Below are 11,540 nucleotides of genomic sequence, written 5' to 3'. Positions count from 1 at the left end.
TTACCAATTGGGGAGACAGAAGTCTCCACATTGTCTCCACTCCCTTCCTCCAGGCACTTGAATGATCAAAGAAGTTGAACAGTCAACAGTTGGTGGGGGGATTCTCTGCCACCCAACCACCTGTGTTCTAATGTAAATGTGAAATACAGGGCATAAAAGTAAACTGTAATGTGACTTTAGACTAGAACACTCTCACAAGCCGTCAGGCTGGGGGGTGGACAGGGGCTCTGCTCCTGGCTGCTCTTCTGAATGCTGGTTGTTTGTTGCTGACTCTGAATAAACACACTGGAGATTCTATAACCTGGAAACCCTGACGTCTGTCTCTGTCTGCTTCTCCTCCACTTCTTATAACAACTACAAGCCTGCTAACCTGCAGTTTATGCCTCATAATATACGACATTTGGCGAACCAGCGGCTATTGTTGCTTTCCTTTCCGGAGGCGCTTTAGAGAAGAACCTGTGTATTTTGAGGTGGCCGCAGCAGCGGGCCTGTGCGGAGAATCGGATCCGTGGATGTCTTCCTACGGCGAGGAGGGCCACCGCGGAGCAGACCATGGAGACTTCGGGGCGACCTACGATGAATGCCTCGCGACGGCGACGTTGTGATGACTGCGCGGCCGCTCGTGACCAGATCTAGGACGGCTGGACGACTCATCTGGCTGCGCAACATATCTTCTGCGATCGCTAGAAGGGCGCGCTGCGGTGCGGACGGCAGAGCGGAGAAATTGGTGTGTCGAATTTCTTCGTGGCGGGTATGTTGTGGGGAGAGGACAGCGGGTGCCGGCAGAGTGGAGGACTTGCGATGATGGGGTTCTTCGTGGAGAGTGTGGTAACACATCTTCAGCGATCGCAAGTGGAGCGCTCTGTTGTTAAAATGCAGCTATCTGTTGGAAAATCTGGGTACGGCGTTGGAGCGCCTGGCTGGGAGACGGCGGTGCGGAAAACTTTCTGTCGAAGTTGTCCGTGGGGGGAGGTGGTGAGCATGGAGGCTATCTTTTGGCTGGAACAAAGATATCACCTGGAACTGCGCTCGGCTATTCTGCTGGGTGCGTGGACATTGAGGTAGAGACTACAACAGCAGCATTATCGGATGGAACACTGAACATTCGGGACAAGAGGTTGTATTTTGGTGATAAAGTGATTTGAACCACGGAGCGTTATTTTTGTTGCCGTGCGTAAAAGTGTGATGTGAGGATTTAGTTGTTACACTCTCTGGTCTATTTCATTGAAGAAACACTGTCTTCTGTTCAATGTAGGCACCTCCGTTGGTAGTTAGCATGTGTAGTTAATAGGAGTACTCGAAAGGTTCTATCTTTGGTTACAAGTTTGGTGACTCGGCGTGGGGGGACATTGGTAGGGGGAAGGGTTATCTTTAGTGGGAGAGTTTAAAGACAACAGAGAGACCTGCGCACTAATTGAATGAGAATGCATTTTGACTGGTGTTTTTATTTTCGAGACATGGTTATGATGAAGTGAAGAAGTGGTATAAAGAGAAAGTTCAGCACCGTATTGATGTATTTTCTGTGAATATTTTTATTTTGAAATTTAAGGTGAATCACTGTATGACTATTGTGTAATTTTGAAGCCTGTATCTAAGTTGCTCTTTCTGATGTGTTGTTTGTGTTGAATCTACTGAATGTCTTCTTTGTTTAAGTTTCAGCCATTGATTGGTCTTGGGGGGTGTAAGTTGGAGGATGTTGTTTTTTTATGTTTTTCTTGCAAACTGTTTTATTTAATATACCTGGTTGCGAAAGAAGTTTAATTCTTTCGTGGGGGGAATAGTTGTGTGGTATATGGACAGTATGCAAGTAAAACCCTCATAACATAATGTACAAATCTAAAACCATATGTTAGCAGTACTGGGATCACAAGTCCACTTTGGCCTGTACACAGGAGAGCTTATTCAGAGGTGGCTGATGGGCCTAGCCAGGTGGGGGTGGAATTAGCATTACCAATTGGGGAGACAGAAGTCTCCACATTGTCTCCACTCCCTTCCTCCAGGCACTTGAATGATCAAAGAAGTTGAACAGTCAACAGTTGGTGGGGGGATTCTCTGCCACCCAACCACCTGTGTTCTAATGTAAATGTGAAATACAGGGCATAAAAGTAAACTGTAATGTGACTTTAGACTAGAACACTCTCACAAGCCGTCAGGCTGGGGGGTGGACAGGGGCTCTGCTCCTGGCTGCTCTTCTGAATGCTGGTTGTTTGTTGCTGACTCTGAATAAACACACTGGAGATTCTATAACCTGGAAACCCTGACGTCTGTCTCTGTCTGCTTCTCCTCCACTTCTTATAACAACTACAAGCCTGCTAACCTGCAGTTTATGCCTCATAATATACGACAATAGCAACAGCAACAACACATGATGGACACATCCACACCTGTAACTCAAGCAATGCAAACTCCTGCTCTTTCACTGATCTATACTGTGGTGAAAACTACTCTGTCACTGTTGTAGCTGTTGACAGAGGTTGTCACAGTCAACCAAGTTCAGCTGTGGATCTGAAAACAGGTGAGATGTTCACCAAAGACACCGTAATGCTGATTTGTTTTTTCTCTCTGGGAGTCAACTTAATTCAATTGAATGATTAAAAATCTAGTTATGGATGAATGCATGCATTGAGTAAAGGGTGGAAGGAAAACATAAGTTGCCCCATTTCTCCTTATTAACTTTGAGATTCAAACAAAAACGATGGAGCTTGCACAATAACACATTTCACTCACTTTTTACACCTGTAAACCTGTGATGTGACAATAAAGATGATTCTCATTCACTTTCTTACTCTTTTTTTCTTTCTCTTCCCAGCCCTGTGTGCCCCATATAACGTTACTGCCAGTCTGGTGTGTCCCAACTCAACCCATGTGACCTGGTTGGGAAGCCCCAGTGCCACAGCTTACAACGTGACAGCGGTGGGCCAGGATGGACACATATATTACTGCTACACCAACAGTACCAGCTGTCAGATAGCCAACATGCACTGTGGCCAGAACTATACCATCACAGTGACACCATATGCTGACTCATGTGCTGGGAATCCCAGCACTCCTTATCAGTTCATTGCAGGTACAGAGCAGCAACAAGACTTAAAATCTAAAAACGATGTACTAATCTGAATAATCTCCAACAGACAAATTCTATCATACTAATTAAAATATCCTCCACATACCTTGTATGTGTTCAGTTCAAAAAAGCGCCAAAGAGAATAAACTTTATTTTTCTCCACTTCTTCCCTCTTATGTCTCCAGGTCCCTGCCCACCCAGTAATGTTTCTGTTTCTACATTATGCGGGGTTAATACAGTGTCCTGGTCCCCTGACACAGGAGCAGACATGTACATAGCAACAGCAACAACACATGATGGACACATCCACACCTGTAACTCAAGCAATGCAAACTCCTGCTCTTTCACTGATCTATACTGTGGTGAAAACTACTCTGTCACTGTTGTAGCTGTTGACAGAGGTTGTCACAGTCAACCAAGTTCAGCTGTGGATCTGAAAACAGGTGAGATGTTCACCAAAGACACCGTAATGCTGATTTGTTTTTCTCTCTGGGAGTCAACTTAATTCAATTGAATGATTAAAAATCTAGTTATGGATGAATGCATGCATTGAGTAAAGGGTGGAAGGAAAAAATAAGTTGCCCCATTTCTCCTTATTAACTTTGAGATTCAAACAAAAACGATGGAGCTTGCACAATAACAAATTTCACTCACTTTTTACACCTGTAAACCTGTGATGTGACAATAAAGATGATTCTCATTCACTTTCTTACTCATTTTTCTTTCTCTTCCCAGCCCCGTGTGCCCCATATAACGTTACTGCCAGTCTGGTGTGTCCCAACTCAACCCATGTGACCTGGTTGGGAAGCCCTAGTGCCACAGCTTACAACGTGACAGCGGTGGGCCAGTATGGACACATATATTACTGCTACACCAACAGTACCAGCTGTCAGATACCCAACATGCACTGTGGCCAGACCTTTACCATCACAGTGACACCATATGCTGACTCATGTGCTGGGAATCCCAGCACTCCTTATCAGTTCATTGCAGGTACAGAGCAGCAACAAGACTTAAAATCTAAAAACGATGTACTAATCTGAATAATCTCCAACAGACAAATTCTATCATACTAATTAAAATATCCTCCAGTCCACATACCTGGTATTTGTTCAGTTCAAAAAAGCGCCAAAGAGAATAAACTTTATTTTTCTCCACTTCTTCCCTCTTATGTCTCCAGGTCCCTGCCCACCCAGTAATGTTTCTGTTTCTACATTATGCGGGGTTAATACAGTGTCCTGGTCCCCTGACACAGGAGCAGACATGTACATAGCAACAGCAACAACACATGATGGACACATCCACACCTGTAACTCAAGCAATGCAAACTCCTGCTCTTTCACTGATCTATACTGTGGTGAAAACTACTCTGTCACTGTTGTAGCTGTTGACAGAGGTTGTCACAGTCAACCAAGTTCAGCTGTGGATCTGAAAACAGGTGAGATGTTCACCAAAGACACCGTAATGCTGATTTGTTTTTCTCTCTGGGAGTCAACTTAATTCAATTGAATGATTAAAAATCTAGTTATGGATGAATGCATGCATTGAGTAAAGGGTGGAAGGAAAAAATAAGTTGCCCCATTTCTCCTTATTAACTTTGAGATTCAAACAAAAACGATGGAGCTTGCACAATAACAAATTTCACTCACTTTTTACACCTGTAAACCTGTGATGTGACAATAAAGATGATTCTCATTCACTTTCTTACTCATTTTTCTTTCTCTTCCCAGCCCCGTGTGCCCCATATAACGTTACTGCCAGTCTGGTGTGTCCCAACTCAACCCATGTGACCTGGTTGGGAAGCCCTAGTGCCACAGCTTACAACGTGACAGCGGTGGGCCAGGATGGACACATATATTACTGCTACACCAACAGTACCAGCTGTCAGATACCCAACATGCACTGTGGCCAGACCTTTACCATCACAGTGACACCATATGCTGACTCATGTGCTGGGAATCCCAGCACTCCTTATCAGTTCATTGCAGGTACAGAGCAGCAACAAGACTTAAAATCTAAAAACGATGTACTAAACTGAATAATCTCCAACAGACAAATTCTATCATACTAATTAAAATATCCTCCAGTCCACATACCTGGTATTTGTTCAGTTCAAAAAAGCGCCAAAGAGAATAAACTTTATTTTTCTCCACTTCTTCCCTCTTATGTCTCCAGGTCCCTGCCCACCCAGTAATGTTTCTGTTTCTACATTATGCGGGGTTAATACAGTGTCCTGGTCCCCTGACACAGGAGCAGACATGTACATAGCAACAGCAACAACACATGATGGACACATCCACACCTGTAACTCAAGCAATGCAAACTCCTGCTCTTTCACTGATCTATACTGTGGTGAAAACTACTCTGTCACTGTTGTAGCTGTTGACAGAGGTTGTCACAGTCAACCAAGTTCAGCTGTGGATCTGAAAACAGGTGAGATGTTCACCAAAGACACCGTAATGCTGATTTGTTTTTCTCTCTGGGAGTCAACTTAATTCAATTGAATGATTAAAAATCTAGTTATGGATGAATGCATGCATTGAGTAAAGGGTGGAAGGAAAAAATAAGTTGCCCCATTTCTCCTTATTAACTTTGAGATTCAAACAAAAACGATGGAGCTTGCACAATAACACATTTCACTCACTTTTTACACCTGTAAACCTGTGATGTGACAATAAAGATGATTCTCATTCACTTTCTTACTCTTTTTTTCTTTCTCTTCCCAGCCCCGTGTGCCCCATATAACGTTACTGCCAGTCTGGTGTGTCCCAACTCAACCCATGTGACCTGGTTGGGAAGCCCCAGTGCCACAGCTTACAACGTGACAGCGGTGGGCCAGGATGGACACATATATTACTGCTACACCAACAGTACCAGCTGTCAGATAGCCAACATGCACTGTGGCCAGAACTATACCATCACAGTGACACCATATGCTGACTCATGTGCTGGGAATCCCAGCACTCCTTATCAGTTCATTGCAGGTACAGAGCAGCAACAAGACTTAAAATCTAAAAACGATGTACTAATCTGAATAATCTCCAACAGACAAATTCTATCATACTAATTAAAATATCCTCCAGTCCACATACCTGGTATTTGTTCAGTTCAAAAAAGCGCCAAAGAGAATAAACTTTATTTTTCTCCACTTCTTCCCTCTTATGTCTCCAGGTCCCTGCCCACCCAGTAATGTTTCTGTTTCTACATTATGCGGGGTTAATACAGTGTCCTGGTCCCCTGACACAGGAGCAGACATGTACATAGCAACAGCAACAACACATGATGGACACATCCACACCTGTAACTCAAGCAATGCAAACTCCTGCTCTTTCACTGATCTATACTGTGGTGAAAACTACTCTGTCACTGTTGTAGCTGTTGACAGAGGTTGTCACAGTCAACCAAGTTCAGCTGTGGATCTGAAAACAGGTGAGATGTTCACCAAAGACACCGTAATGCTGATTTGTTTTTCTCTCTGGGAGTCAACTTAATTCAATTGAATGATTAAAAATCTAGTTATGGATGAATGCATGCATTGAGTAAAGGGTGGAAGGAAAAAATAAGTTGCCCCATTTCTCCTTATTAACTTTGAGATTCAAACAAAAACGATGGAGCTTGCACAATAACACATTTCACTCACTTTTTACACCTGTAAACCTGTGATGTGACAATAAAGATGATTCTCATTCACTTTCTTACTCTTTTTTTCTTTCTCTTCCCAGCCCCGTGTGCCCCATATAACGTTACTGCCAGTCTGGTGTGTCCCAACTCAACCCATGTGACCTGGTTGGGAAGCCCCAGTGCCACAGCTTACAACGTGACAGCGGTGGGCCAGGATGGACACATATATTACTGCTACACCAACAGTACCAGCTGTCAGATAGCCAACATGCACTGTGGCCAGAACTATACCATCACAGTGACACCATATGCTGACTCATGTGCTGGGAATCCCAGCACTCCTTATCAGTTCATTGCAGGTACAGAGCAGCAACAAGACTTAAAATCTAAAAACGATGTACTAATCTGAATAATCTCCAACAGACAAATTCTATCATACTAATTAAAATATCCTCCAGTCCACATACCTGGTATTTGTTCAGTTCAAAAAAGCGCCAAAGAGAATAAACTTTATTTTTCTCCACTTCTTCCCTCTTATGTCTCCAGGTCCCTGCCCACCCAGTAATGTTTCTGTTTCTACATTATGCGGGGTTAATACAGTGTCCTGGTCCCCTGACACAGGAGCAGACATGTACATAGCAACAGCAACAACACATGATGGACACATCCACACCTGTAACTCAAGCAATGCAAACTCCTGCTCTTTCACTGATCTATACTGTGGTGAAAACTACTCTGTCACTGTTGTAGCTGTTGACAGAGGTTGTCACAGTCAACCAAGTTCAGCTGTGGATCTGAAAACAGGTGAGATGTTCACCAAAGACACCGTAATGCTGATTTGTTTTTTTCTCTCTGGGAGTCAACTTAATTCAATTGAATGATTAAAAATCTAGTTATGGATGAATGCATGCATTGAGTAAAGGGTCGAAGGAAAAAATAAGTTGCCCCATTTCTCCTTATTAACTTTGAGATTCAAACAAAAACGATGGAGCTTGCACAATAACACATTTCACTCACTTTTTACACCTGTAAACCTGTGATGTGACAATAAAGATGATTCTCATTCACTTTCTTACTCTTTTTTTCTTTCTCTTCCCAGCCCCGTGTGCCCCATATAACGTTACTGCCAGTCTGGTGTGTCCCAACTCAACCCATGTGACCTGGTTGGGAAGCCCCAGTGCCACAGCTTACAACGTGACAGCGGTGGGCCAGGATGGACACATATATTACTGCTACACCAACAGTACCAGCTGTCAGATAGCCAACATGCACTGTGGCCAGAACTATACCATCACAGTGACACCATATGCTGACTCATGTGCTGGGAATCCCAGCACTCCTTATCAGTTCATTGCAGGTACAGAGCAGCAACAAGACTTAAAATCTAAAAACGATGTACTAATCTGAATAATCTCCAACAGACAAATTCTATCATACTAATTAAAATATCCTCCACATACCTTGTATGTGTTCAGTTCAAAAAAGCGCCAAAGAGAATAAACTTTATTTTTCTCCACTTCTTCCCTCTTATGTCTCCAGGTCCCTGCCCACCCAGTAATGTTTCTGTTTCTACATTATGCGGGGTTAATACAGTGTCCTGGTCCCCTGACACAGGAGCAGACATGTACATAGCAACAGCAACAACACATGATGGACACATCCACACCTGTAACTCAAGCAATGCAAACTCCTGCTCTTTCACTGATCTATACTGTGGTGAAAACTACTCTGTCACTGTTGTAGCTGTTGACAGAGGTTGTCACAGTCAACCAAGTTCAGCTGTGGATCTGAAAACAGGTGAGATGTTCACCAAAGACACCGTAATGCTGATTTGTTTTTCTCTCTGGGAGTCAACTTAATTCAATTGAATGATTAAAAATCTAGTTATGGATGAATGCATGCATTGAGTAAAGGGTGGAAGGAAAAAATAAGTTGCCCCATTTCTCCTTATTAACTTTGAGATTCAAACAAAAACGATGGAGCTTGCACAATAACACATTTCACTCACTTTTTACACCTGTAAACCTGTGATGTGACAATAAAGATGATTCTCATTCACTTTCTTACTCTTTTTTTCTTTCTCTTCCCAGCCCCGTGTGCCCCATATAACGTTACTGCCAGTCTGGTGTGTCCCAACTCAACCCATGTGACCTGGTTGGGAAGCCCCAGTGCCACAGCTTACAACGTGACAGCGGTGGGCCAGGATGGACACATATATTACTGCTACACCAACAGTACCAGCTGTCAGATAGCCAACATGCACTGTGGCCAGAACTATACCATCACAGTGACACCATATGCTGACTCATGTGCTGGGAATCCCAGCACTCCTTATCAGTTCATTGCAGGTACAGAGCAGCAACAAGACTTAAAATCTAAAAACGATGTACTAATCTGAATAATCTCCAACAGACAAATTCTATCATACTAATTAAAATATCCTCCAGTCCACATACCTGGTATTTGTTCAGTTCAAAAAAGCGCCAAAGAGAATAAACTTTATTTTTCTCCACTTCTTCCCTCTTATGTCTCCAGGTCCCTGCCCACCCAGTAATGTTTCTGTTTCTACATTATGCGGGGTTAATACAGTGTCCTGGTCCCCTGACACAGGAGCAGACATGTACATAGCAACAGCAACAACACATGATGGACACATCCACACCTGTAACTCAAGCAATGCAAACTCCTGCTCTTTCACTGATCTATACTGTGGTGAAAACTACTCTGTCACTGTTGTAGCTGTTGACAGAGGTTGTCACAGTCAACCAAGTTCAGCTGTGGATCTGAAAACAGGTGAGATGTTCACCAAAGACACCGTAATGCTGATTTGTTTTTCTCTCTGGGAGTCAACTTAATTCAATTGAATGATTAAAAATCTAGTTATGGATGAATGCATGCATTGAGTAAAGGGTGGAAGGAAAAAATAAGTTGCCCCATTTCTCCTTATTAACTTTGAGATTCAAACAAAAACGATGGAGCTTGCACAATAACACATTTCACTCACTTTTTACACCTGTAAACCTGTGATGTGACAATAAAGATGATTCTCATTCACTTTCTTACTCTTTTTTTCTTTCTCTTCCCAGCCCCGTGTGCCCCATATAACGTTACTGCCAGTCTGGTGTGTCCCAACTCAACCCATGTGACCTGGTTGGGAAGCCCCAGTGCCACAGCTTACAACGTGACAGCGGTGGGCCAGGATGGACACATATATTACTGCTACACCAACAGTACCAGCTGTCAGATAGCCAACATGCACTGTGGCCAGAACTATACCATCACAGTGACACCATATGCTGACTCATGTGCTGGGAATCCCAGCACTCCTTATCAGTTCATTGCAGGTACAGAGCAGCAACAAGACTTAAAATCTAAAAACGATGTACTAATCTGAATAATCTCCAACAGACAAATTCTATCATACTAATTAAAATATCCTCCACATACCTTGTATGTGTTCAGTTCAAAAAAGCGCCAAAGAGAATAAACTTTATTTTTCTCCACTTCTTCCCTCTTATGTCTCCAGGTCCCTGCCCACCCAGTAATGTTTCTGTTTCTACATTATGCGGGGTTAATACAGTGTCCTGGTCCCCTGACACAGGAGCAGACATGTACATAGCAACAGCAACAACACATGATGGACACATCCACACCTGTAACTCAAGCAATGCAAACTCCTGCTCTTTCACTGATCTATACTGTGGTGAAAACTACTCTGTCACTGTTGTAGCTGTTGACAGAGGTTGTCACAGTCAACCAAGTTCAGCTGTGGATCTGAAAACAGGTGAGATGTTCACCAAAGACACCGTAATGCTGATTTGTTTTTCTCTCTGGGAGTCAACTTAATTCAATTGAATGATTAAAAATCTAGTTATGGATGAATGCATGCATTGAGTAAAGGGTGGAAGGAAAAAATAAGTTGCCCCATTTCTCCTTATTAACTTTGAGATTCAAACAAAAACGATGGAGCTTGCACAATAACACATTTCACTCACTTTTTACACCTGTAAACCTGTGATGTGACAATAAAGATGATTCTCATTCACTTTCTTACTCTTTTTTTCTTTCTCTTCCCAGCCCCGTGTGCCCCATATAACGTTACTGCCAGTCTGGTGTGTCCCAACTCAACCCATGTGACCTGGTTGGGAAGCCCCAGTGCCACAGCTTACAACGTGACAGCGGTGGGCCAGGATGGACACATATATTACTGCTACACCAACAGTACCAGCTGTCAGATAGCCAACATGCACTGTGGCCAGAACTATACCATCACAGTGACACCATATGCTGACTCATGTGCTGGGAATCCCAGCACTCCTTATCAGTTCATTGCAGGTACAGAGCAGCAACAAGACTTAAAATCTAAAAACGATGTACTAATCTGAATAATCTCCAACAGACAAATTCTATCATACTAATTAAAATATCCTCCAGTCCACATACCTGGTATTTGTTCAGTTCAAAAAAGCGCCAAAGAGAATAAACTTTATTTTTCTCCACTTCTTCCCTCTTATGTCTCCAGGTCCCTGCCCACCCAGTAATGTTTCTGTTTCTACATTATGCGGGGTTAATACAGTGTCCTGGTCCCCTGACACAGGAGCAGACATGTACATAGCAACAGCAACAACACATGATGGACACATCCACACCTGTAACTCAAGCAATGCAAACTCCTGCTCTTTCACTGATCTATACTGTGGTGAAAACTACTCTGTCACTGTTGTAGCTGTTGACAGAGGTTGTCACAGTCAACCAAGTTCAGCTGTGGATCTGAAAACAGGTGAGATGTTCACCAAAGACACCGTAATGCTGATTTGTTTTTTCTCTCTGGGAGTCAACTTAATTCAATTGAATG

This window comes from Gymnoscopelus braueri, assembly GCF_963280865.1.
Source record: "Gymnoscopelus braueri genome assembly, chromosome: 16".
Classification (NCBI taxonomy): domain Eukaryota; kingdom Metazoa; phylum Chordata; class Actinopteri; order Myctophiformes; family Myctophidae; genus Gymnoscopelus; species Gymnoscopelus braueri.
Note: the sequence above shows the minus strand (reverse complement) of the source record.